Source organism: Equus quagga, chromosome 12 (assembly GCF_021613505.1).
Source record: "Equus quagga isolate Etosha38 chromosome 12, UCLA_HA_Equagga_1.0, whole genome shotgun sequence".
Classification (NCBI taxonomy): Eukaryota; Metazoa; Chordata; class Mammalia; order Perissodactyla; family Equidae; genus Equus; species Equus quagga.
The window spans coordinates 1,375,405-1,381,713 of record NC_060278.1 but is presented as its reverse complement, the minus strand read 5'-3'; the positions used below and the strand labels follow the sequence as shown (position 1 = coordinate 1,381,713).

The following is a 6,309-nucleotide window of genomic DNA, read 5'->3' as shown; positions in this document are numbered from 1 at the left end:
TCCCCGCCGCCACCGCCCCTGCCGCGGGACGGGGGCCTGGCCCCTGGCGGGCGGCCGTGGCCGCTGCCGGAGGGCGGCTGCTCGCCGGGAGGCGGCGGCGGCAGGCGGCGCGGCGGGCTGGGCGCGGCCGTGGTGAGGTCGGTGCGGTTGTAGTCCATGCACAGCGTGTCGGGGTTGCCCTGCTCGGGTAGCCGGTCGCAGCGCATGCGGTCGGGCCAGGCGAAGCCGTACTGGCGCATGAGGGGCGCGCAGCCAGCCTTCGCGCGCTCGCACACCGAGCGACAGGGAGGCAGGGGCTTCTTGTAGTCCTCCAGGCAGATGGGCGTGTACATGCTGCACAGAAAGAACTTGAGGTCGGGCGAGCACTGGATCTCCACCAGCGGCCAGAACTGGTGCACCTCCAGGCCCGCCTCGTCCTGCGTGTCGTGGTTGAACTGGTTCGGCATATAGGTATAGTTGTAGCCGATGCCCTTGCACAGCGGCACGGTGATCTCCTGGCACGCCAGCTCCTTGGCCGAAGCGGCCGCCGCGCCGCTCGAGCGCTGCAGCAGCGCCAAGGCGGCCAGCAACGAGGTCACTTCCAACAGGTAACCCCACTCCATGCTGCGCGCCTCGGCCCCGCGCCCTTGCCCTCCAGGCAGCGCGCGTAGGGGCGCCGGGAGATCCGGCGAGAGGGCCAGAGAAGAGGAGGGCGGGTGTCCTGCTGGTCTCTCTTCTGCCTCTCCCGGGAGCGGGGCTGCCGGTAACCTAGTCCCTTCTCGGGACGCGTCCGCACGGCGCGGTCCGAAGCCTGGGCAGGGGCGGGCCGCACCTCCCTTCCGCCGCTCCGGGGAGACGAGGGCGGCTGCAGGCGTGCAGCCCAGAGCCCGAGGGTCTCCCTGCTCACTCCCGGCCGAGCTCAGCCCTCGCAGAGCAGCGTGGCTGGCCGCGGCTCATCGTCCCTCCCTCGCTCGCCTTCTCTCCCGCGCGCCCGGCCACTTCTCCGTGCGGCGCCGGCGCTGGTGACTTTGCCGGGCACAGAGGGCGGCGGCGCAGCAAGTTTCCTCTCGGGCCGCGGTGCGCAGTCAAGATGGCTGGGCCAGGCCGCTCCGCCGCCGGGTCAGCCCCTGCGGCTCCCTCTCGATCCCCGGGGGCTCATGCTCGCCCCCAAAGCCGCGCCGCTGCCTCTGGAGTTCGGGACCCGCCTCCGCCGAGGCCGCCGCCCTCTCTCCCCGGTGTCGGCCCCTCGGTCCGCCGCCGGGACTGACGGACCCGCCTCCGGTGAAAGTCCGCGCCGCGCTCCGGCCAAGCAGTCGGCCGACGTGTAGAAGTCCCTTTCTTGCCAGATACGCGGAGCCAAATCCAGACCAGAGGGCGGAGCGGACACCTGAGCGGCGCGGCCCGCGCCCAGCCGCCGCCGCCGCCGCCGCCGCCTCCTCCTCGGCGGGAGCAGCGCCCTTCACCCAACTTCCCGGCTCCGGCCCCGCTCGCGCCGCCCGGCCGGCTCATGAATATTTATACGGCGCGGACTCAGTCTCCGCCCCGGGGCGGACGCGCCAATCGCGGGGCGGCGGGGCGGGGCCTACGCGCTCCCAAGGCTCAGCCTTCCTTAAGGCGGTCCGGCGTGTCCGCGCGGCCATGCGCGCTTCCTGCGGATGGGGACTTCTCCTAACCTTGGGGTTGACCGCAGAGACGGGGCTTGGCCTCGGCTGTCCCCGGGGCGCTCCGTGCGTCTGAGGTCTTGGTGCCATTTCACTGAGTCTGCACTTGGGGTCTGGCGACGGGGTTTTAGGCAGCGCGCGCTTTCTAGGCCCGTTTCGAACAAGTCAAGCTCTGCCTACTACTTTCCGCGAATGTGGGGGCCCTGCTGGCCCCGCGGGCCCGCGCGCCTCCGCGAGCCGAGGCGGGGGAAGCCCGGCTGCAGGCGAGCGCGCGGGACCTTCCCGCGGGGAACCGGGGCAGGGGTGCCCTTCTTGGGGTTCGCAGAATGATGGTCTTTGAGGCTTGAAAATACGGGAGGAGTGGAACGACGGCAGTTCGTCCTGGATGGTGGGGCTGCACCGGGGGCGGCCCGGGAGCAGGGGTCCGGGAGCCCAGCCGCGGACCCGCGAATCTCCCCCCGCCTCTGCTGAGTGTCTGGGGGAGCCTCAGTTTCCCTACCTGGAGAGTGGGGTAATGGTACAGATCTCAAAGGGGGTTCTGATAATTAGGCGAGAGAAGATACATAAAGCAGGCGGGACACATTGCTTCCTTATGAAAAATAATTCCCTGTCTACTTAAAAGGATAAAAGGGCTTATGAATAGGACAGACTGGAAACACGGCGGCTGGAGTCTCTCTCTTCGCCTCGCACTTTTGGAACATATGTACGCCTATCCAAAGTTCACATGTTTTTGCCAGAGCCTCCTTTTCTGCCGGAGGAGGCGGTGCTGCGCCCTGGCGCGGACGCGCGGACACGTATCCGCGATCCGCAGCGAGCGGAGCGGGACCCGAGCTGCTCTCGGCGGCCCCTTGGGACGCGGCCAGCCAGCGCTGCCCCCGCCGCTGCGCAGCCACCTTAAGACGGGAGGAGGGGGGCCGAGGGGCCGGCGGCCTGACAGGTTCATTTACGCTTGTTAGGGCGTCCCAGGGGGTTGTCTTTCTCCGAGAATGGAGTGTTTATTTTTTAATTGATGTGCTGTTTCATTTAGCGCTTGTATGGAACTCATGCTGGGGCTGTAATTACTGTAATCTCGGGAACAAGCATTTCGGTTAGCCAGGAGGGTGGCAAAACGCGTTCCCTCTCTCCCTCTCTCCCCCTCCCTCTCTTCCCTCTCTTCCCTCTCTCTCTGTTGCGAGATTTTTGCTGATTGTCAGATTTCATAGCAAGACCGAGTAGGACTAGGGAGCCGAAGTTGTGGAGGGTGTGGGCACAGAGAAGCAGAATTACAGGTACAGTTGAGGCCAGCTCCACTTTCTGGGGGTGGGGGTGATGGTAGTTGGTGGTTATCTGTTTAAGACCAATTCTCGTCACGAAACAAACATAACTAGCAGCATTTGTATATTGCTTGAGCTAATGGAATCTGTCTTCCTCCTTCTGTTTTCTCTAGCTTAGTTAGCAACCTCTTTAGGCGCCACACTCTAAACAGACAGGCGGAACCCCCCACCCCACCCCCGGCCCCCGGTTTTTGGCAAGTTCTGTATTTTGGCCAAGTATTCTAGGCATATCCACCAGGCTGTAGTTATACCCCTATCTTCCACCGTCTTTTTCTTCTTCTTCTTCTTTTGTTTTTTTTTTTTTTTTAAACTGAAGTCTAGTTAGAACCTCAGCATACTGAAAAATAACACTTCCTTCTCTCTTTTGTTTTGGAAAAACTAAACTCCATAGGAATCAAAAATTCGAAGGCTTCAGAAATATCAGCTGATTCAGCAGAAAATGATCCCTTCGAAAATGCAAAGGCTCACCCTTTACTTGGTCTTTTTTTTTTTTTTTTAATCAATTCCTGTCTCCCCTCCTCCTAATCGGAACCCCCTTTTATGGCTGGTTGAATGTAGAGGGTCACCTGTCTCTTTTGGTGGTACCTTGTTCATAGAGGGTCATTGTCTAGAAAGTTCGACTTCGCAGCAACAACAGGTAATTTCTGGAACACCAGTTCTGAGGGCAGTTGAGAGGCAGGTCCCCCTTGTAAGGACCAGCCTGGGGCTGCGTTGCCCGGACCACAGATGGGAGGGGCTGGTTTCCAAAAGCAACACAGGCGGGGAAAAGTTCCTACTGCTTTTCTTCAACAGGGAAATGTCAAATGGTGAAGTTTAGAATTACACTATATAAATTTACTAGAATTAGGTAAAAACAAACTGACATTTGAAAATTGAGGCTGAAAATAGTTGATTTTGGCTTTTAATTGGCTTTTAAATTTTCTTTTTTATTTTGAGACAAGATGAAAGCTTTGATGATGTGGAATGTGGAATTTTTCGGTAAGTATATTAAGTTTGCAGGGGAAAATAAGCAGACAAAACTTCAGAGCTTTCAAAAATTGTGGTATTTGAAGGACCTAACTGAGTTGTGAGATTAGAACTATTTGCCCAAAAATCATTAAAAATTTACTTTTGAGAGAATATAAGGATGGCATTTAAAATTTACCATTAAATTAAATGGCTACTTGACAATTTTTGCAAGCAGAAGAGACCAGGAAGCCAGTTAGTGTGTGAAAGACAGTGACTGACCAGCTAAAAGCAAACCAGAATCATTTATCAACATGGCCGCTAAATAATGATTTTTTTCTTTTGTGTGTAAAGCAGCTGCTTTTTAAGGGAGGGGAAATAGCTTTAGTAGTGACATAAATGAAGTAGGAAACTTTCTGGAGGGATTTCTGAACAGATGTCTTGTTACTGAGTAGCCCACAGCTTAATAACATAAACAGTTGAAGGCATGAATTAACTCAGAGGAGGGGATGTTTTACCAAACATTGGATACTAAGTTAGATAGGAGGCTATTGATATAGTGTATATATTGTTTCCAATTTAAGAAACTTTGGAGCAATTATGTTTCAGTGGATTTTGTTTAAAAATCCAACATAAAACTCTTGAAACAAGAGTGAGTCTAACATATACCAATAAAATGATACATTCCAGAGATTAAAAAGAGAACGCTTTAGTAACTAAAGCAGTTTCTTAGGCATTGTATAAAACAACAATTGTTTCTCCTAAAAGCTTATTTTCTTTCAGTGCTATATTTCAAGAGAATAGAAATATATATATAATCAAGTACTATATTTTTGGAAAATATAAAACTGTATTGGGTAATATTGGGGTTTCTTGGTGTTTTTAAGTCTGTCTTTCAAAGGATTATGTCTTGAGTCATCCCCTCCATAGATGGAAGGGAAGGTAGAGGTTAACTGGTCTTGCTTCAGTCTCTACCGGAATTAAAATAGGTGAGATTATTTTGAAACTCTTTCATATTACTGTTAAACTCTGTTAAAGGTCTTCCTCTTCTATTTTGTCTGCCACAAGGAAAACGATCCTGTCAGAAGGAGCTACTCACTGCTGTGTCTGCTGTAACAAGGCTAAGTGGGATGGAAGGAGATAACCGAGGCAAATGTGTGCCACTGGCCAGGAATCAGGTTCTCACTTGACATGTGGCTGCCATTTTGGAAAATGGCAACTGCACTGTCATTGTTTAATTTTATCATTATTCTATAATGTGTCTTAAAAATTGATAATTGTTTCCCTCATTCACACTGGAATATTGCCCAGATGCGGAAACTCTTGTGATATAGGATGCATTGTGCATGAGTTTGAGAACTTTTAGGTGCAATAAAGACCTCCTAAGTGTAACTGGTTTAGCCAAGAAGGACACTTAATTCATCTCATATGTCAATGAATTTGGAAACAGGAAGTTCCACCATTGGTTCATTCTGTGACTCAACCGTGTGAGGCCTGCAGCTCGCCTTCTAGGCTCTCAGCTTCCCGTTTGGTTGCAGGGGGCCTGCCTCTGCGGAGTCGGCATGCTTCCTGGGACAGCTGCCAAGGCAGGAAGAATGGCAGGACTCCCCCTGTGCACCTCTGCCCTTGGAAAAGAAAGTCTGCCCCAAAGGCCTTTGACCACCTTCCTCTTAGGTCGCACTGGTCTGAACCAGCTGTAGGCTGTGGTGGGCGGCTGGTGACAGGTGGGCTCTTGTTGCAAGGAAGCCAAGGAGGGGAAAGTGACTATTGAGCAGACGACAGTCAGCCACACGTTACTCTTTGAAACGAACTTTCAAGCAATATCATTGAGCCAACATGCCTAGTCTTCCAAAGTGTTTTGTTCAGGGCTGTGAGTTAAGTATGATCTAGATCCAAGAAAACCTTGATATCTACATTTTTTTCCTTTTGAAGATCACACAATACAGTTCTCTGACAGTTGGTGTGAAATAAATGTCGAATGGTTTACTACTTGTTTTATTTATAATATTATAAACTGTGTAGAGTTTAGTTCCTTACTTCCTTTTTATTAAGCCCCTCCCCGCCTTTTGGGAGACTTCCTTAAAAATATTGACACAGGGGCCGCCCCGTGGCCAAGTGGTTAAGTTCACATGCTCTGGTTCATCGGCCCAGGGTTTCGCTGGTTCCGATCCTGCGCACGCATGTGGCACCGTCATGAAGCCACACTCTGGCGGCGTCCCACACAGCACAGCCAGAAGGACCTGCAACTGGAATAGACAAGTATGTACTGAGGGGCTTTGGGGAGAAGAAAAAGAAGAGAAAGAAGATTGGCAACAGATGCTCAGGTGACATTCTTTAAAAACAAAAACCTTGACACAATTCTGGAATTTTAGTTTTCTTTTCTCTTTGTCAAACCAAGTGACTTTTTTTAT

At 52.9% G+C, this 6,309-nt stretch overlaps 1 long non-coding RNA gene across 1 annotated transcript; it reads left to right on the top strand.

Annotated features, from left to right (window-relative positions):
- The first annotated feature begins 2,626 nt into the window (after positions 1-2,626).
- Positions 2,627-5,884, top strand: LOC124249052 (uncharacterized). The gene is made up of 2 exons (XR_006891235.1): positions 2,627-3,931; positions 4,967-5,884. It is a non-coding gene; the product is annotated as an uncharacterized LOC124249052 (long non-coding RNA).
- The last annotated feature ends 425 nt before the right edge of the window (positions 5,885-6,309 follow it).